The following is a 21,620-nucleotide window of genomic DNA, read 5'->3' on the forward strand; positions in this document are numbered from 1 at the left end:
ATCCAGTGACTCTCTAATGAAGGAGATTTAGATTGTTCTGCTTACCTTAGAGCATGTTTTTTGTGTGTATCTTCTGTTAATCTAAGCTCTTTGAGGGCTGGGACCATAGTTGGGTTTTTTTTATTTTTTTTTTAGGTTTTTTTTTTGCAAGGCAGATGGGGTTAAGTTTTTTTTTAATTTTTGCCCCCCCACCCAGTGCTGAGAGCCACACCTTGCTATGTCCTCTATAAATGGAACTTAAATAAGTACTTAATAAATGGAAAAAAGACACAAGGGTATAATGATTGTTGTCCCTTTGTAGCAACTAGGTGGCACAGTGAATACAACACTGGGCTTAGAGTCAGGAAGACCTGAGTTCAAATTTGACTTCAGACACTAGATACTTACTAGCTGTGTAATCTTGGGCAAGTCATTTAACCCTTGCAAAAAACAAAACGAAAACCAATCATTTTCCTCAAGAAGGAAGATCCTAGTTGGGAATGGGATGAAGAATGGGAGGTGGGAATAAGATTAAAACTGCTGAAGCAATTACAGAATAGTGAACAATAAAATGGTAAATACTCCATTCCAGAATTCTCTCCATGCTTGTAGCTATGATTCTCTCTCCTTTAGCTATGATTGTTTTGGATTTCATTGACCACCCAGAGAGTAAAGTATCATTTAATAATATTAATACAAATAACAAAATTGCTAACATTTACATAGCAGGGTGCTAAGTGTTTAACAAATATTAACTCATGTGAACCTCAAAACAACCCTGGGTGGTACCTGCTATTATTATTCCCATTTTCCAGGTAAGGAAGTTGAGGTAAATAGAGGTTAAGGTAATACAGCCAGTGTTGTCTGAATTTGAACTCTGGTCCTCCTAATTTCAGGCCCACTGTTCTAGCCACTGTATCACCTAGTTGCCATCTGCAAAAGGAAGGAAGGATAGCTGGATGATATGAATCTCTGTAGAGTACTAAAAAATGCCATGCCAGTTGTTTTGTTTTGTTTTTTTGCAAGGCAATGGGGTTAAGTGGCTTGCCCAAGGCCGCACAGCTAGGTAATTATTAAGTGTCTGAAGCCGGATTTGAACTCAGGTACTCCTGACTCCAGGGCTGGTGCTCTATGCACTGCGCCACCTAGCCACCCCTCACTGCACCACCTAGCCGCCCCTGCCATGCCAGTTTTGATGATGTTTTTGTCCTTCTTTCTCAAAGAAGATCATGATATCAGGCAGGTGATGCCATGATGATCACGTGAGCTGGATTTGAGTGAGTGGGGAGGAGGAGCTGTGCCAAATCTGGAGGTGGTCTGGATAAGAGGTAGACTTTCCCAAGGTCATACAGTTAAGTAAGTATCAAGTGTCTAAGAGACTGAATTTGAACTCCTGTCCAGGAGTCCAAGCTGCCCTCCATTGCCAGGTTAAAGTTTAGGAGGAAAGGAACATTAAGTGAAAGAATGGTTCAGGAGTATCTGAAGGTCTCCTGCTTCCAAAAAAAAAAAATCTCTCTATCTGCCAGATCGAGATTAATTTCAGCTAACAAGTTTTTCTTGGAGGGTACACATATTTATTACCTGGGAAGGATTTCTATTAATCATTCACCCCTTATTGAAGATTCCATGTAATGTTATTCTCTTAAAGGAAGAGAGGCAATGGGAAAAGGGGGAGGATGAGTCAATAAGCAAGAATTTATTACTCCCTGCTTTGTCCCAAGCTCTGTGTTAGGTGTTGGAACTGCAAAGAGAAAAGAGAAAATAGTCCTTGCCTTCAGGGAGTTTCAGTTTTAAGTGGGGAGACAGCATGCAAACATGTTGTTTAGTCATTTTTCATTTGTGTTTGATTCCATTCCAATCTCTATGATTTCATTTTATGGTTTGCTTGGCAAAGATGCTGAAGTGGTTTATCATTTCCTTCTCTTGCTCATTTTATAGATGAGAAAACTGGGACAAACAGGGTTAAATGACTTACCCAGGGTCACATAACTAGTAAGTGTCTGAAGCCAGATTTGAACTCAGCGAGATGAACTTTCCTGACTCTAGGTCTAGCACTGTATCCACCAGGACAACTAGCTGCCTGTGCAAATCTGCCTATGCAGATATATAAAAATACATATAAAAAAAGATAAGGGTAACTTTGGAAGGTGACCAACAATTAGGAGGACCAGAAAAGGTTTCATGCATAAATTTGTTGGGGTGCGTGCATGCTGATGAGTCTTGGTGGAAGTTATGAGGGAAGTGAGCCCTGAGTGACCCAGGTGATAGAGCATTTTGTATGTGAGGAATAGTAAGAGTGGTTAAACTGTACTTTAATGGGGTAAGGAAGTGAGCTATAAATAATAAGGTTAAAAATGTAACATGGGTCCATTTTGTGAAAAATTTTAAATGTCCAGTAGAAGAGTTAATGCTTGATCTAGGTTGGCTAGGGAGTCACTGGAGTTTTTGAATAGAGTAATGACCCAACTAGGACTATGTTTTTTTGGGAAATGGCTTTGATGACTGGGTCAATCAGTCAATAAGTATTTATTCAGCATTTTGCTAGTCACTGGAAATATAAATACAGTCAAGATGCAAGATAGTTCCTGCCCTCATGGACCTTAAGTTCTCATTGGAGAAAATAGCATATACAATGGAAATGAAAATGTGGGACATGGAGAAAAGTATCCACAGTGGAGATGGTGGTAAAGTCTGGAGAGTAAGAAGTAGAGCTATGGGAAGAGTGAATAGATGACCTAGACTTTTCCTCAAAATGGAAGTTCCCAATGAAAGGAGGGGGCTTTTGGGGTAGACAGATTTTCAGGTAAAAAAGGCAGCAAGGTCATGCTGTAGAAGTCCAGAGAAGCTTGTGTGGAAGATGGATTGCAGTAGGGAGGAATTTGAGACAGGGAGACATTTAGGAGATGATGACAGTGGTCTAGGGGAAAGGTAGTGAGCTCTGGATCCAAAATGGTAGCTATGAGAGTGGAGATAAGGGAATCCATGTGAGAGAAGACATTGAGGTTAAGAACAACAAAGACAAAAGAGGACTGACCCAGTTAATCATTGATGAAATTGGCTAAACTGTTAACCTAACAATTATTGGTGAACATTTTTCTCCAGGGAGACTAAGACCCAGAGAGTTGAAATCAGTTGCCCACAGGCATACAAATATTACATTAAAGAGCCTAGATTTAAATTCAGATCTTCTAGCTTCAACACTAGTACTTCATACCCTTTGCCATATTGGATCTGATGACCTCTGAGTTCTTTGTCAACTCTGAAGATCTGTGATTTTATGAATGAGGCACTAATAGAATGAAATCTTTCTTTTATAATGCTCTATTTCCTCATAGATCTCCTTCTCCTTCCACTAAACAAAAGCAAAGAATCAAACAAAAAATCCTCTTCCTTTTCCATCTCTACTATTAGTATTTGGGGATTGCCATTATAAGAATCTTCATGAAACTACCTTTCAGGTATCTTGAACATTCCCTCCTTAAGACTAAATGCTAAAAAAGTGTTTTCTTAAAGCACATCTGTGAAAATTAGAATAATCTGAGAAAACTTCCTGGAGGAAGCAGGAAGCTAGATTATTCCTTCTCTGCCCATGTTTTTTTTTTTTTTTCCTATGACTCATTTGGGTTCAGGATGGCTGAGGCTTTTGAGTTTGGTGCATAATTTATAAATGTAAATAAAACTAATAGGATGGAATTGTGGGAGGAGCAGAAAAATCTAATGACTAATCCCCTGATAACAAAAACACACTCTGCAACAACTAAAGGGCTGTAGTAAGCATTTAAAATTTGTTTCAAAAACATGATCCAGAGAAATGATCAGCGCAACCAACATTACGAATAGGACTTGGGTCCAAATGGATTTTTTACTTCGATACAAGGATTACAATGGTGACAATAGCAAAATCCTACTGTGTGGAGGGTAACATGGTCTCATCATGGTAAATATTAAACCCTTGGCTTATAAGATAGTAAAGCCTAGAAGGAACATTACCATCTAGTTCAACCCTTTCATTTTACAGATAAAGAAACGAGGTCCTGGGAGATTAAAGGACTTGCCCAAAATCACACAATAGTATTCGTATGCCCAAAGTTACATAAATAGTTTGAGATGAAATCTAAATCTAGTTCCTGTGATTCCAGAGAGGAATTAAGATGGAGGAGATAGTCTATCTCATTTGTCAAAATTTCAAGTACAAAAAAAGGGACAGAAGAAAATCCTGTCCCTTCACCATTATCCAGACCAGAAAGCCTTAGAAAAGCTGCTCCCAGACATATCTAATGGCCCAAGAGAGGGGAAAGCATCTTCCAGTGTGGGTCACTCCTCAATGAAAGAGCCTAAGAATGTCAGTTGCTATGGGTGGCCTAACCTGTGAAGGGATGGTTTCTTAATGGAAACTGGCTTGGCGAGGACATATGGAAAAGAAGTTTGATACTATGGCCAAGTGTACATGACACCAGGATTGCCTTTCATCAAGCATCAGGTCATCTTTGACCATCAAGTACCTAAGGGAAGTAAGTTCTTTTTAGCCACTGGCCAGCTGAACATTCAGCAGCCACAGAAGACCATTCAACTCCAGACCTATTCAGGAGCAGACCCTACTTTACATAGCTAGGAGTTTTCAAATAGAGGGTTAGATGACCACTTATGAGGAATCTTCTAGGTCAGTTGTGTCAAACTCAAATAGCAGTGGGACCACAAAACCACGGTAGAATCCCTGAAAGTATATATTGACTTAGAGAGTCATAAATAAATACTATTTATGTTTTTTATATTTTTATATAATTTTCAACTGTTTTCCAATTACATTTTAATCTGATCGGGCCTCACCCAGAATGTTGTGAATCAGCTGTTAATGGATTTGGGGTCAAAGACACCTAGGTTCATACCTCACAAACTTAATAACTGTGTGACCCTGGACAAGTCATTTAATCTGTCACAGTTTCCATCTGTGAAATGGGGGGTAATAAAAGATACTAACTCAAGGTAGTTGCCAAGATAAATGGAGATGCAAGCCCTATATAAATGTGAAAAACTATCAATCAATCAATCAGAACTACTATATAATGTACTATATTAAGCCCTGGAGATACAAAAAGAGGTAAAAAAACCATCCCTGTCCTTAAGGAGTTTATAGTCTAATGGCAAATATACGAAACAGTCTACATACAGGATAAGTAGAAAATAATCAATAGAGGGAAAGCACTAGAATTAAGAGAAATGGGAAAGAGCTTCGTGTAAAATATGGAATTTTAGTTGAGATTTAAAGCAAATCAGGGAAATAAGGGTATAAAGTCTTCCAGAGAAGGGAAATAGTCAGGAAAAAAATGTCAGTTTTAGAACAATAATTGGTGGGGTCAGGAGAGCAGTGTCAGTTATAACACTAAATAAATATAAACCTTATATAGCCCCATAAAAAAGACCCACATAAATACTAGCAGACTTTCTATCCCAGTTTTATAAGTGAGGAAAACTGACATTCTGAGAAACGAAATCCATTGGTCATGATTGTATTGTTAGCCAGGGAAGGAAAATAGACTTCATCTAGCATTTTTCCCTGTAGTGCAGCTAGGTGGTGCAATGAATACAAGGCCAGGCTCGGAGTGAGGAAAACTCATCTTTTTGAGTTCAAATGCAACCTCAGATATTTACAACTGTGTGACCCCGGACAAATCACTTAACCCTATTTCCCTCAATTTCTTCATCAGAAAAATGAGTTGGAGAATGAAATGTGAAACCAAATCCCAAAAGGGGTCATGAAGAGTCAGAGGGGACTAAATAACAAAAAAATTTTTCCCATGGCACCAATAATGTTTCCTTGTTGGTTAAAAAAGTCTGTTTGGCTTTTCTCTTTGTATCCCCTGAATTTAACTTAGTTCTTGATATAGCCTAAGGGTTTAATAAATACTTGTTGAGTGAATATTGAGTATACATGATTTGAGAGAGAGAGATAGCAGCTCCAAACAAGGCTATCAATATTATATCTCAGATTGGGGTTGAGAGTTTATTGTGAAGATGACAGACAGAGGGAGGGAAGCAAATCTTCTTTTCCTTACATCTCTCTACTCTGATAAGATAAAATGCTTCATTGCTGAATGTGCTGTACGCAAATATCACTGACATTTATTAAACACGGAGAAACCTTGTACCTGCTGCTATTTAGATATTTCCTCCAAGTCCCCCTTATTAGGGAGAACAATCCCTGTCTACTCCGTAGCATATGCTGATTAAAAAGGAACACATTACCAGAAGAATCCAAGTTCGAACTGGGGGCTTCCCTGTTCTCTCATTTTCATGGCAGCAACTGCAGAATCAGGTTTTGGTCATGACCTTTTAAGACTGTTGCTTCCCAAGAGCAAACCTGTTATACACAGCTGATGACCCTCTTGCTAGAATTATAAAAAGGAAGAACCACTAATGTTGCTGTTTTCTCAGTCTAAGGCGGAAGAAAAAGGAGGTCATTTTTTTTTTCCATTGAAACAGACTGGATTTCTAGAGGAAAGGGAAGTGATTTGATTCTGGATAAGTATAACATTTTATACACCTTCACATCTCTCGGAGGGACTTCTGAAAGAGACTTGGCATGACGTTGGTGCATTATCTCGGTGTTCTCGTGCAGCTGTCCAGGAGAGTTTCCACTATCCTTCTCTCTCCCCTCTTATATTTTTTGACAGTTTTGAGCCAGATGTCAGCTCCTACAGATGTGCTACTCATTCACTCTTCATCAGACATTCTTCCTCGGTGTTGGACCTCATACGCCAAGAGCTAGAAAACCCTCTCTTTATTCTCTGTGACTGAAAGAAGAGTCACCAGCCAGAGGAACTATTTTATTAGTCAAAGTTTCTGGGTTTCATGATTCATAAGGGAGGTACTACTTTTCCTAAGTCTATGCAACTCTTGGGAAGTGGAGAGAGGGAGAATTTATAGTGTTATATAGTATTAATAGTATCAAAATGTGACATCGTTCACTCACATGTCTGAACTGATAGTTTGCCTCTCAGTCAGTAAAGATTGATAGACGGCCAAGTCAGTAAGAGGCATAATTGAGAAGTGTTATACTTTTTGATGCCAAAACAGCCTTGTACTAGTTACCTGGGACATGTTTGGATAAGAAGTTAGTCTCTACTGCTCCAGTATAAATGGGAGGGCTGTTACTTATGGGGAACAAAAACATATTCTCTCTTCTTTGCAAATTGAGGAACTCCTGGAAGACAGCCAGCATTGGAGAGTGTAGTACAGTAGAACTATCAGGGAGCTTGGAATAAGGAGAACTAATTTAGATCTTGGTTTCTATTCTATCACAGTAAAGTCTTTTAAATACTCTGAGCCTCAGTTTCCCCATATGTCAAATGGGAGTTATTTAAAAAAAAGATGTGCAAGTAAAGAATGTACTTTGTGAATATTGTGAAACAGTTCATCCATAAAGGACTGGACCTAGAGTCATGCAAGGCTTGAACCATGGCTACCTATGTGATACCTGTTCAGGTATCCTCATATCTTAAGTCACTAAGTTGGGAGGAAGTTATAGAAATATAAGGACAAAAAAAAACTCCAAAATAACCTCTGCCCTTTTGGAGCTTTTATTGTTCACTCAGCAGTAGGAATAGTGGTGGGGGATAAGGAAATGGAGGTCACATGAACCAGGGTCAGTAAATTCAAAGTTGTAGAAGTTGTAGAAGCACAAGACCTTTCAGTTTGCTGTAAAATGATTATCAAGGTCCTTTTTCAGTTCTGATATTTGGATTCAGAAATGAAAGGCCAAGTGGGGAGAAGGCAGTGGCATATGACTCCAGACTGGATAAAGAAAAACAAATACATAGTTTTCCCAACTTCTTAATCTTCAATTCATCCTATAGTATAGAGAATAACCTTTTATCTTTTCCCTCTCAATTTAAATAAGTTTTCAAAACATTAATTAGCCCCAAAGAGCAGTACCATCAAGAAGAGAACTATTCCTAGGATCTAGAATATGTTATTATTACTTCTCAACTCTTCCCTCTCCAATACATCCTCCACATAGCTGCTGATTCATTTTACTAAGATCATAGATCTGCCCAAGAAACTTTAATGCCCTCCTGTTGACTTTATGATAGAATAGGATTTCAAGCTAGAAAGGGCATTATAGATCATCTCGTTCAAGCCTTTCATTTAACAAATGAGAAAACTGAGTTCCTGAGAAAAAAATCCAAACTACTACATTTATGACTCAAAGCCTATTTTGCAAGCTGGGTCCAATTTTAGTTTTCCAGATTGACTTCATGTGATTTTTGCATATACTCTTGAACCAGACATTCTTCCCTGTGTATGAAATTCTACCTTTTACTTTGCTGCCTGTCTGTTTCCCATCTCTAGGAGCTTTAGCTTTTACCCCTGCCTCTTGAAAGTACCATTAGCTCCTTTTCAATCTCAGTTTTAGAACCATTTCCCATAAAAGAGCTTTCCCAGGGGTCAGTTAAGTGGTACAGTAGATAAAGCATCAACCCTAGAGTCAGGAGGACTGAGTTCAAATCCAGCCTCAGATACTTAATAATTACTAGCTCTGTGACCTTGGGCAAGTCACTTAACCCCATTGCCTTACCAAAAACAAAAAAGAGAGAGAGATCTTTCCTGATTATCCATTTATTAGTACTCACAACTTCACTGAAAGCACTCTATTAATTTTGAATTTACCGACCCTGGTTCACATGACTTGCACTTCCTCACCTCCCCCTCCACCCCTATCCCACTGCCTAGTGGACAGTGATAATAACTGTGTGACATGTGGGCAGACTATTTTTTTTTTGATCCTTGTGTCTCTAAAACTTCCTGGCACATAGTAGGGGCTTACCCTGGATTTTTTTTTTGTGAATTATACTAGATTTAAAAAAAAAAGGATTTTTTACCCTCCTTTTTGTGGCAAAGGCAGCAGTCCAATGGGAGTGCTTTGTAAGGCAGGGATTCCCTTAAAGCCTGACCATTAGTTAAGTCTGTTTCCTAGATGAGGCAGGACCATGTAAGGGAAAAGGGAATTGGGGATTCCTTGCTACTCTCCTCTCCTTACTCCTACCCCCTTCTGTTTGGAGAGCTTACAAACAAAATTTGTTTCCTTTTGTCCTTTTCCACTCTGCAAATATCGACTTTGCCCCCCTTGGCCCTGAATGGAACTGAAATGAGCTTGGCTAATCTTTGTTTAAAGGCTTTATCGCCAATCAGTCAAAACAACTCAGGGGGAGTGGGGGGGGCGGGGAGTGGTGGACTGGGACCCATCCAGAATCGTGGCCAGTCTGACTGCTCCCTGCACCTGAGCCAGTGGAGAGGGGCTCCCTGCCACTGTGTGGGTCTTAAGTGCCAGGCTACATTGATCCGGCAGCTAAGTCACTTTTTTTATTATTATTTATTTTAAGATACGTCTAGGCTACTCTTGAAAACCAAGTGATCCTGAGCGATAATAACACAGCTGACAGTTAACACTGAACCACCCTGCTGAGGCCAGAGGAACAGGGTAATTTTCCTGAGAGCTGCATTAGAAAGCATTTGGTAAAATGGTGTAATCGAGGCAGTTGGCATCCACGGCTAATTCTGCCTGCTGGGTTTTCCATGGAAATGATACTGAGTAATCCTATCAAGTGTAGATTTGCTGTCTGTCCCTCAGCATCCAGCTTCTGGGCCATATTACACAGGAAAAGAAGGCTGACTGTTGAAAGCTCCCTGCCTTTTGTATACTTCTCTCATACCTGTGGTAAAAGCAAGCCTGTCAGCCCCAGAGAGCCCCTGTCATTGCAGAGGGAAATCAGATGGGGAGGGAGGTGAAGAAAGTAAATGATGGATTAAAAGTGAATACTGAACCTGGATTTTGAAAGGGATAGAAACATGGCAACTACAGCCATCTTCCTCATCTGCCACTTTGACCATACCTCCTTCCTTCCACCACAGCTTCCTAATATCCTCTCTATCAGAGTTAAGCTCCTGACTCTTGGCTTCCTGTACCTCTATCAGCCCATCCAAATCGACCTAATCTCTGTTATTCTGTCTTCCTACTTGCTGACTCTATTTCGAGTTCCCCTCCACTTCTAAATTTGACCTCTTTGTATAGTTCTTGTCTTATAAGCCTATCTTCTCTTGCATTCTTCTTTCTAGACCACCTTCTTCTCATGGAAATCATTAATTCTTAGCTGAAGTTTCTTCAAAAGTCCTTACTGTGCATTTTGTCCAAGAGTTTTTACTCTGAACGACCTTTAATTGGAACCCTTAATTGAAGTATAACAATACTTTTAGTTATGATTTTTTAAAATTTTTTAAATTTTTTAAATTCTAAAATTTTTAAATTCTAAATTCTAAATCTTTAGGATTTTTTTTTTAAATCTAAGAAGGGTTCCATAGACATCACCATCCTGCCAAAGGGATCAGCTATCAGGAAAAAAAAAAGATTAAGAATCCCTTATCTGCCACAGGCCCTAGAGTCAGGAGGATCTGAATTCAACCTGAATTGAAATTTGACCTCAAGACACATTTATTAGCTGTGTGACCCTAGGCAATTCATTTAACGGGATTGCCTCTCCTCCCCCCCACCCACCCTTGAAACAACAACAAAGACAAACCCTGATTTAATCCAATAGTTTTATTTTACTGGCAGAAACAAAATTTAGAGAGCCTGAAGGATTAACTAAGCCAACCAGAGAGGTAAGACTAAAATTTAGGTCATAAGATCACCAGTTTTTAGTAGCTTCAGAGTTTCACCAAGTGGATGGATAAGTGTTAGATGTGTGATCCTGGACAAGTCACTTCAGTCCTCTCAGGCTCAGTTTTCTCTTCTGTGAAAGGGAGGTAATAAAAGGGAATCTTCTTTACACAGTGATATATTGTTTAGTTTTATAGGACTTTTTTTTTCCTCAGTTGATATATTGCTTAGTTTTATGGAATTACTCTTTTCTTTTTTTTATGTTATAAGAGATGAGTCTCTAGATAGGGATATATTTGAAAATTAAGATGATATGAAAGCAAAAGCTATCATCAGAAATTTAAAAAGTGAATGCCAGAATCAAAAGTTAAAATCTTAGGGTTTTTGTTAGGATAAAATGAGACAATATCAAAAGGACTTTGCAAACCTTGTGTAGTGTGTCTGACTCCATGACCCCATTTGGGTTGATTTTTTTTTTATTTGCAAATACTGGGGTGGTTTTCCACTTCCTTCTCCAGCTCAACTTACAGAAGAGTAAACTAAGGCAAACAAAGTTAAGCCACTTGCCCAAAGACTCACAGCTTGTGTCTGAGTCTGGATTTGAACTCATGAAGAAGAGTTCACCTAATGTCAGTCCTGGGTTCTGGGGCAGCCACCTAGTTCCCTGTTCCAAACTTATATAAATATTATTACCTCTGAAGAACCTGAGCTCGAGACTGGTGCTATATATATATAAGCACTGTATAAATGTTGACTTATTATTAGAAACTTTGGAGATCCTGAGGTCCTCCATTCCCATTTCTTTCTCTAGAGGAGAATCCTGAAGCCTGAACAATGACTTATCAAGGGTCACACAGTTAAATCAGAGAATCATAGTACCTTAGAGATGAAAGGGTCCGCACTATACATATTCCTCTATTTACAAATAAGGAAACCATTTCAGAGAAATTAAAAGTTCCTTTGCTGTACCATTCTAGAAGGGAAGCATTTGGAAATTATTCTAAGAATGTAGCTAAATTGTCCTTAACTCTTTAATCCAGAAATGCCAGTGTACTTTCTCTCTCTCTCTCTCTCTCTCATATATGTGTGTGTGTGTGTGTGTGTGTGTGTGTGTGTGTGTAATATATATACATATATGTGTAAAAAAGTGAGATAAGGGATTTTATAGACATCCAAATATAAACAGCAAAACATTCTGTAGGAGCTGAGAACCTGGAAATGAAGTAGCTGCCCATCCACTGGAGAATGTCTAAACATGTGAATATAATGAAATATTATCGCACCATAAGAAACTGCAAATAAGAATACAGAGACTCGGGAAGACTTATGGGAACTGATACGTAGTGAAACCAGCAGAGCTAGGAAAATAACATAAAGAATGACGACAACATCATAAATGGAAATAGCACAAGGAGGATCTGAATGAATGAATCGATTTCTAATTAAAATAGCTTGTTGAAGACATAAGACCCTGAAGAAGTAAGAAAATATTAACTCCCTCTCTTCATTGTAGAGGTGAGGGATTATGGGTATGGAATATTCTTTTTTAAAAAATAAATTTATTTTTCCAACTGCATGCAAAGTGAAATATTCTTTTCTGTGATATATTGCTTGATTTGTATGGGAATCTTTTGTCAATTGATACATTGCTTTAGTTTTGTTGAACCATCTTTTTCTCTTTATTTGTTATAAGATATGACTCTGAATTGTATATTTGGAAATTAAAATGACATATAAGAAAAAGAGATCAACAAAAATTTTAAATGAATTAAAAGCCTTAGGAATTTTCTTTCAGGAATGACCTTGTAACCGATAAGCCATTTACCCTTGAAAGGATAGATTAAGTTTAAAAGCAAACCTATTCATAATTTACTAGTTGGTAAGCTCCCTGAGGGTGATGATTGTGTCATTTTCCATTTTTTTTGCTTCACTTCCAGCCTTAGTCAATATTCATTGAATTACAACAAGGTGGCAAAACACAGAAATTTATATGCCTGGAATGTCTTCTCTTGTGTGGGTGTCCAGGTCTCTTCAGGTGGGTGGGCCAGTCCATTTTTGTAATTACCCACGAGGCTGCTGTAAATATTGGCCTCTCCGAGAAGTGTCTGCCATGTGAACAGCAGGCTGGCGTCTCCAGAGAATACCACACAGCTGACTGCACAGCTGAGAACTATTGCTCCTTTAAGTGAATTTGCCCGACTTCTTAAAGTGTAGTCGAACAGTCACCAGGCTTTCTCTCTAGCAGGCTAGGAGACCTCCTCTGGCAATCAACGTTTTTCACATGATTTAATTGTTTGATTTTCCCAATTGAGCATGATCAGGTCTCATTAACCTGATCCAGAACCTGATCCAGGATGGAACCGATTTAGCTGGAGCCTGACCGTGATGGGCACAACCAAAGGCTGTCTGCCCTAACTGATGGATGGGTCATTATGAAAGGATGGGAGATTTGGAATTGGGGAATCTGGGTTGGAATCCCAGTTTTTCCACTTACTCCCTGGGTGAATCAGGACCAGTAGAGTTACCTCACTGAGGCTCAGTTTTCTCTCTAAAATGAACCTTTTGGAATTAATAAACTATGAAGTCCCTTCCAAATCTTGAGGTGTGCTTTGTAGTCCTCATCCCCAGGAACTGTTCTCAAGGATCTCTAAAGTGTGGTACTATGAAAAACATATTTGCCCTTCAGTGAGAGGATTGCAATGCAGTCTTGGACAAGCTTAGTTTTATCTGTAAAATAGAAATGGGTTGGACTAGAATGACTCCAGAGTTCCCTGAAATAATGTCTATGATCTTATAATTGTACTCAAAATGATGTTGATTATTATGTGTATCATCTCCTAAAAACTGTCCTGAAGGTTTGACACTTGAGAGAACAAAGAGGCAATTTAATGGTGTGACAGATGGAGCACCAGATTTGGAGATAGGAAAATCTGAGTTCTAATCCTACCTCTGACATTTATTAGCTGCGTGACCAGGGCAAGTCACTTAACCTCTCTCTCGGCCTCAGTTTTCTCATCTCTTTAAAGGATATAATAATAATAATAATAATAATAATAATAATAATAACTACTTCACAAGGTTTTTGTAAGGATAAAAGAAGTTAGTAAGTACATGTATCTTATAGTGCTATATCAAATCTTAGTTATTATCACTCACCACTATTGCTAATGTTCAAAGAAGAGGCTATTCATATGTTTGGTTTTTGAACAGTGGTTTTCAAAAGACTTGTTGTGAAGTTTGTGACCACTGAGAGGTCAAGCTGAGTGAATCTTTGATTAAAGGACTGATCTTGAAGTCAGGAAAGACTTGGGTTTAAATCCTGGCCTTGTCAATCACTCTGTGATGGTTACTGGCTAAGTCACTTTCCTGCTCATCCTGTTTACTAATCTGTAAAATAATAGGGAATAATAATATCATTTGTTTAATAATAATAATAAAAGCACTTTTGTAAAGAATGATTGTATTTTTCAAACTTTTTTTTTAAGTTGGGCTAGAAAATGAAGGATCTAGGAATGTGATATCATAGGGAAATTTGGGTGAGGATAAGCCCTCCACCAATGCAGATGAAGTGACTTGTGCCATTTACATTCCTAGAAAGTTTCACTTAGCTCTTATTATGTCAGAAGTGGACCTTTGACCCAGGTCTTTCTGACTCTGAGGTCAGCTTTCCTATCTATTATGACTTGCTCTAAGCAAGTCTTATTGTCAGTCAAGAAATGTAGGATCTACACATTGATAGAATCTTGAGAGTAGAATAAATCCCTACTAAAACACTTTCTGGCATTGGAACCACTTCAAGGACCTCAGATATTTATGACCTATATGACCTTGGGCAAAGCACATAACCTCCTTTTCTGTGAGTTTCCATTGTCTTTTAAATGAAGGGTTTGTACTTGATGACCTCTCCCTCATCATCTGTGATCCAATAAATCTCTGCTTGGAGAGATTCCTCATTTACCCACCCCCTCAAACCATCCTCCCATCCATGATTCTGAGGTTACCCATTTCATTTTCAAAATTCCCATTACTGGGAAGTTTTTTCCTTAGGGAGGGCCAAAATCTACCTCTCTCTGTTTCATTCAGTACAACAAATGGTTATCAGTTGCCTACTCTGTATTGTGCTAACCATTTGTCCTTGCCCTCAGAGAACTTAAAATCTTGTAGGGGCCTGAAAACACCAATCCAGATAATTGCAAGAAAAACTCAAGATGTAAAAGTGCATTAAAGATCAAAGTATTTATGAAATCTGAGAGAGAAGGTTGCTAAAAGCTATGTAATGAATTATCTTCACAGCACTGTGACTCGAAGTGTGGACTAGTTAATAATAGGTTAGAACCATAATTTTACTAATAGTGCTCTAGAAATAATTATAGAAACATGAAAATATAACTGGGTGGAGAAAAATAAGCATTCATCTGGAGAAGGGAAGAAAATAAGGATTAATATATAGTTCCTATTATGTCCCAACCATTGTGCTTTTTACAGGTACTGTCTCAGTTGAGCCTTGGACTGGCCTTGTGAGGCAAGTATTATTATTATTATTATTATTATTATTATTATTATTATTATTATTATCTCTAGTTTGCAGTTCACAAAACTTAGGGAACAGGTTAAATGATTGGCTCAGAGGTATAGTTTAAAATGCCCTGTCTATATATGATTTCATATCAGATATTTTTGTAGGGCCTGAAACAAAGACACAGCCATAATGTGATTAAGACCTAACCCTAAAACTTTTATCAGTAAGCTTTGAAACTACTTTCAGGCAAGTAAGAGATTTTATTATTTATCCGTTGGTTCTTTAAAGCATTTGTCATAGTGAAAGTTCTGAAATCTACAGTCCTTGGGCTGTATAATTTAAAAACTTTTGAGTTTTGTAGATTTGGGATTAAAGGTTACAGATTGGGATCTGAACATAGGGGTTTTCATGTATCTTTCTCACCAATGTTATTCCCCCCCCCCCATTCCTCCCCCTTCTCAGTGGCTGTCATTGCTTTATAAAGGGCTTTCATATATTTTATTTCATTAGAATGCTGTCAAATGGTAGGTGTTCCCTACAGAAGATAATGAAAACCAGACAAAGAGTTTAAACAACTTGTCTAATTAATCAATCAGTTATTTTATTAAGCATTCATTTGAGGAAGATGAATATAAAGAATGAAACAAATTCCTTTACAATGCTTATAAATCTTACTGGAGGTTATCCTAAATACATATGAAATATAGACATCATAAATATGAACAAAAATATAAATACATACAAAGTAGTTAAGTAGGTCACTCTTTCTCCTTGATACCCTCATCTCTAGATTTATAAAACCCTGTTCTCTCTTGTTCTCATACCTGACTGATCATTCCTTCTTAGTTACCATTTGTTGTCTTTGGCCCTCTTTTAGGTAATTATTTATATCTATGCAGATGATTCTCAAATTTATATGTCCAGCCCTAGTCTCTCTCCTGACCACTAGTTTGTAATTCTAACTGCCTATTGGATATCTCAAACTGGATGTCCTATTGACATCTTAAATTCCACGTGTCCCAAATTGAACTAATTTTTCTAACTGCCAAAAATTCTTCTTTCTCTCTCTTATTACTTATTACTTTGGAGAATATCATGATCCTTCCAGTCAGTCATTTGGGCTTGAAATGGAGATGTCATCCTCACCCATTCACCCTCCCCTTTGCCCCCATCCAAATTGATTACAAGTCTTGTTGATTCTATTTATTAAAATAATTTTTGTAAAACAAACAAAGCCCTTAACATAATGCCCCACATGGAGTAGGTACTTTATAAATGCTTATTCTCTTTCTGCATCCCTATAACACACAGAAAACCCACAGTTGTGGAGGCAGTGATATGGTATTCAGCAAAGAATGCTAGAGACTATACAACCAGGATTCAAATCCCAGCTCTTCTGCTATTTGAGAATCTGTGTAACCTTGGGTCCATTTCTTAGCCAACCTCCTGGCCTCCTGTTTCCTCTTTTGTTAAATAAGAGAGAGAGAGACAGAGATTGGAATGAGTTATTTTTTAAGTTCCCTTCTGCTCTCTAGGCTATGATCTTTCTGCCAGTCCTAGATCTCAATGTTCTTGGGGTGTCAGGTGTCAGGACTTTGGGGAGCAGGATGGAGAACCAGAGTGTGGTGATTAGAGAAGTAACAAGGACCATGGATCCCGTGGTGCAAGATGAATGTGTTGACTTCTTTTTCCTTTTGTATGGAATAATGTACTTTCCTTATACTAAAGGGTTAAAAGCAAAGCCAGTGCATTTTAGATAAGTATTTCTTAATAGGTTTTTATCTCAGCTTTTGGAAACCTGAAACTCAAGTCTGGGCCTTTCCCAATAATTTTTTTCTCCAGCATTACATGTTCATGCTGATTGGTTTACTGGAGAGTTGCCCATAAGCTCTGGACTGCTGATTCATTTGATCTTTACAGGCCAAATGAATCGAAAGACATTTTTGAAGCCCCCAGATGCTCATGGGTTGGTAGGAGGGGATGGGGTAGTGGAAGGGCTGAGGTAGCATATTCTAAGTCCCTTTCTACTGTAGCTTAAATGTAAGTTTCTAGTTTGGCAAAGTTTCTTTAGCAGTATTTAGACTTTGCTTCCATACCCAGATAGCTACCTGACCAAAGAGAATGAAGGCATCGTCTTCACTGGCTTCTTACTGCTGCCCCCACCCCCACCCCGTTCCTTCTGACAGTTCTCACTGTGACAGTTCTTATAATCTTGACCTTGGAAGTTGAACTCTTAAGATAAAATAATTCTTTATTCATTTATTTTGCAAGGCACTGGGGTTAAGTGACTTGTCCCAACTAGGTTAATGATTAAGTGTCTGAGGTCAATTTTGAACCCAGGTCCTCCTGACTCCATGGTTGGTACTCTATCCATTGCACCAGGTGGCTGCCCCTAAAATAGTTCTTGGTAGGGTGAGGAGAGTTTCCTCAAAGGGCACTAGGCCACAGTGAATGAAGATGTGATTTTAAAAATGAAAGGCAGTGAACATATCTGGATCTCCATCTTCATTTGACAGGAAAGGAAACTGAGACCCTTAAAGTGGTTATTTGCTGAATTAAGGAGGAACCATAGCTGGGGATTAACTTTCCAGTTTTCAGGTCTTTCTTGTGAAAAATGAAGTCAATATGCCTTTTTTCCCCTAGCTACAACTTGCCCTTTTGGGAACTTTTGTACAAGAACCAAATTTTCCAACTGCCTTTTCTTTGAATATCATTATTGCTTAATCTTCAGGCTGTTTCTTTGAAAATGACATTCAGAATGATACTTGGGGTGGCTAGTTGGCAGAGTGGATAGAGTACAGGCCCTGGAGTCAGGAGTACCTGAGTTCAAATCTGGCCTCAGACACTTAATAATTACCTAGCTGTGTGGCCTTGGGCAAGGCACTTAACCCCATTTGCCTTGCAAAATACCTAAAAAAAAAAAAAAAGCAGACTGATACTTGGAAACCTTTGCATTCAGCTTATGAAGAAGGAAGAAAGGAAATAGATATTTATTAAATAATTATAATATTCTAGACATTATCCAGTTATTATCTTGTTTCATCTTGTCAACAATCTGAAGAAACTGAGACAGAGATTAAGTGATTTGCCCAGGTGTCTTATTCAGTTGTTTCAGTCCTGTCTGACTGTGACCCCATTGGGGTTTTCTTGGCAAAGTCCTAGGAGTAGTTTGTCATTTACTCATTTTACAAATGAAGAAACTGAGGCAAATAGCGTTAAGTAATTTGGCTAGAGTCACACAGTTAATAAGTGTCTGATGTCAGATTTGAACTTGAGTCTTCCTGATTCCAGGCTTATCCCTTTACATTCTATACCACTTAAGTTTCCTTTTGAGAATATATTCAGAGAAGAAAACATAGAATTACAGATTGAGAACTTTGAATGCTTTAGATGTCAGAAAATCCATCTCTCTTTGAGAAATGGAGAAATCTGAAGACCATGTAGTAGTAGTTGGCAGAACAAAGATCCAAATTTGGTGTCCTCCATCTCCAAATTCTGTATTCTTTTTTATATATATAGATATTTTATTTATTTTCCAATTATATACAATAATAGTTTCTACTTATTTTTTGGTAAGGTATTGAATTTTACAAGTCCCCCCTTCCTTTCCCCCACCTTCCCACGGAAGGCAGTCTAATAATGTTTACATTGTTTCCATGCTGTACATTGATCAAAATTGAATGTGTTGAGAGAAAAATCATATCCTTGAGGAAAAAATAAAATATTAGAGATAGCAAAATTATGTAATACATAAGAGAACTTTTTTTTTAATTGAAAGTAATAGTCTTTGGTCTTTGTTTTAACTCCCCTGTTCTTTCTCTGGATACAGATGGTATTCTCCGTCAAACATACCCTAAAATTGTCCCTAATTGTTGCACTGATAGAATGAGCAAGTCCATTAAGATTGATTATCACCCCTTTGTTACTGTTAGGGTGTATAATGTTCTTCTGGTTCTGCTCATCTAGTTCAGCATCAGTTGCTGGTGTCTAATAGAACAATAGTTCCATAATGTACATATACCATTATTTGTTCAGCCATTCTCCAATTGATGGTCATTCACTGGCTTTGCATTTCTTTTCCACAATAAACAAAAAATACTATGAATATTTTCAAAGGAGTGATATTTTTAACCTTTTTCATAATCTCTTCAGGGTATAGACCCAGTAGAGGTATTGTTGGATCAAAGGGTATGCACGTTTTTATTGCCCTTTTGGAGTGCAAATCATATATATACACACACACACACACACACACACACATATATGTATATATATATATTTTTTTGCAAGGCAGTGGGGTTAAGTGACTTGCCCAAGGTCACACAGCTAAGTAATCATTAAGTGTCTGAGGCTGGCTTTGAACTCAGGTCCTCCTGACTCCAGGGCCAGTACTCTATCTACTGTGCCCCTTGCTGTCCCAATCCTATATTCTTTATATTACTCTGGATTACACTTTGTTTTCCTGTGTCTCAGTTTCCTCCTCTGTAATTTGTATAACAGCTAGCTAACATTTATAAGTGCTAATCACTTTACAAATAGCATCTCTACACAATAGTGATCATCACAACAACTCTGGGAAGTAGGTACTGAAGTTATATTTATTTCATAATTGATAAAATTGAAGCACACAGAGATTAAATGACTTGCTCAGGGTCATACAACTAGTGAGTGTCTGAAGCTGGATTTGATCTTAGGTCTTTTTTGAGTACAGACCCTAGGCTAGCATCTAATCACAGTGCCACTTAGCTGCCATAATGAAGGAACTGAACTTGATTTCCAAAGGACTTTGTAATTTAACATTGTGACTCAGAGCAAGTCAGTTCCTTTCCCTAGACGTCACTTTTCTCCTTTGTAAAATGGCGATAATTGTGTTTATATTTCCTTCTTTATAGTGAATATATATGTATATATGTGTGGGAGAGACAAAGAGAAAGAGAAGTGTAAACTCTAAAATAGGAGTTTGTTATACTTCCCCATGAACCTTACTTGCTTTCTAATTATAGTCCGTCCTCCATAATTCTGAACATAGGAGATATCTGCTGTAGCTACCAATTTGGTTGGCTTGATTATGAGAGTTTAGTGTGGTGGATATGACAACTCTTCCATTGCTTCAATTTAAGCTGTAGAGCATCCCTTAAAAGATGCCCTTCTCTCTCCCCCACCTCTAGTTGGATGGATTCCAAATGTCAGCTTTGCATTTTGGCATTTCAGGTTTAACTGAATTCTGTTTTGTTCAAATTGTAGTAAAACCAGGACATGGTTTTTTTGAACACCTATATTCTCTTCAGCTTTCAACTGCTGTGGAAAATGTTTAGTGACAGGTTACACAGTGAAATTACTTGATGGTAGACAGTGAGGCTTGATTAATATTTTCTCAATTTGTGGTCCACAAAATGCTGGGGGTTTTTTTAATGTGACTGTTAGTCTAAGAAAAAGTTTGGATGTTAACATGAATTTTTCCTTTAAAAACTATTAAATATGAAATTATATGTATATCAAAAAGACATAGAATGATTTTCTTCTTCCTCCATTTTTTTGCCCAAAAGGTTCATAGAAGAGTCCTTAGTGATCATTTCTTCCAGTCTTTTCACTTTTAAGCTGAGCAACCTGAGACGCAGAATGGTTACATGACTTGGTCCTTGTTGTACTGGTAGTGAAGTGAAGAACCAGAATGTGAACCAAAGTTTTGTGATGTTAAATCTGATATTCCTTCCACTACACCAAAACATGAAAATTATTAGTTAGAGTTCTGCACTAGGAAGAAGAGGAAAGACTTCCATTTAAGAGAAAGTAGAAGGGAGTTATATAGCATGAGTTAATCTATAGGAAATAGAGAATTTGATCCCAGTTTTCTGAACTCATTGTTGGAGAAGGGAGAAATCTCTTTGTTCCCCCAACTTCTGTTCTCTTTCTCTTTTCTTTCTCCCTGTTTCCTCAAAGAAACTGAAGAATTCTCTCTTAAGTCAATTTTTTTTTGGTCAAAGGCAGATGATGGAGAGAGCAAGGGAAAGGGAAGAGAGAAGTAATGGTCTCTAGAATGGTCAGGAGAGAATGAAAGAGTAAGGGTGATTAAATATGGGTTTCAATACCAGGAATTTCTCTGTAGGTGGCACCTTCCATCAGCGTACTGCCTCAGAGAGATTAAAGAAAAGAGAAGGCATAGACTTGAAAATTTCTGACTATGGAAAAGATTCTGATTTCATAATGAAGGCTAGCAGTTCAGGGTCTAGGCCAGAGTATGGAAAGAGCTTAAGAGCTATTTGAACAAATGACTTCCTAAAGCCTTCCAAGAAGACCAAGATGTGGTGATGGTGGGCTATTGATTGGAAAGCTTTGGGATATACAGATTCATTTAGATTTTATTTTAGTCATTTTAAGTGGGTAGAAAAGGGATAAAATAATTGGGGGTGGTACATTTTTAATTATTTAGGTTTTATTATTTATCTTTTTTTTTATTTAAGGTAATAG

At 37.9% G+C, this 21,620-nt stretch overlaps 1 protein-coding gene across 8 annotated transcripts in view; it reads left to right on the forward strand.

Annotated features, from left to right (window-relative positions):
- The window catches only part of FOXN3 (forkhead box N3), a 487,407-nt gene that overhangs the window by 150,098 nt on the left and 315,689 nt on the right, over positions 1-21,620 (forward strand). Inside the window, exon 1 of one of the 8 annotated variants that reach the window (XM_074235540.1) lies at positions 9,229-9,457. The exons of 6 other annotated variants lie outside the window; for them this stretch is intronic. The gene's annotated coding sequence lies outside the window, so the exon portion shown is untranslated. Of the gene's footprint in view, positions 1-9,228; positions 9,458-10,552; positions 12,149-21,620 lie in introns of those variants that run through there. One more of the 8 variants, XM_074235541.1, reaches the window with a different exon arrangement.

The sequence above is a fragment of the Macrotis lagotis genome, chromosome 4, assembly GCF_037893015.1.
Source record: "Macrotis lagotis isolate mMagLag1 chromosome 4, bilby.v1.9.chrom.fasta, whole genome shotgun sequence".
In the NCBI taxonomy this organism is placed as follows: Eukaryota; Metazoa; Chordata; class Mammalia; order Peramelemorphia; family Peramelidae; genus Macrotis; species Macrotis lagotis.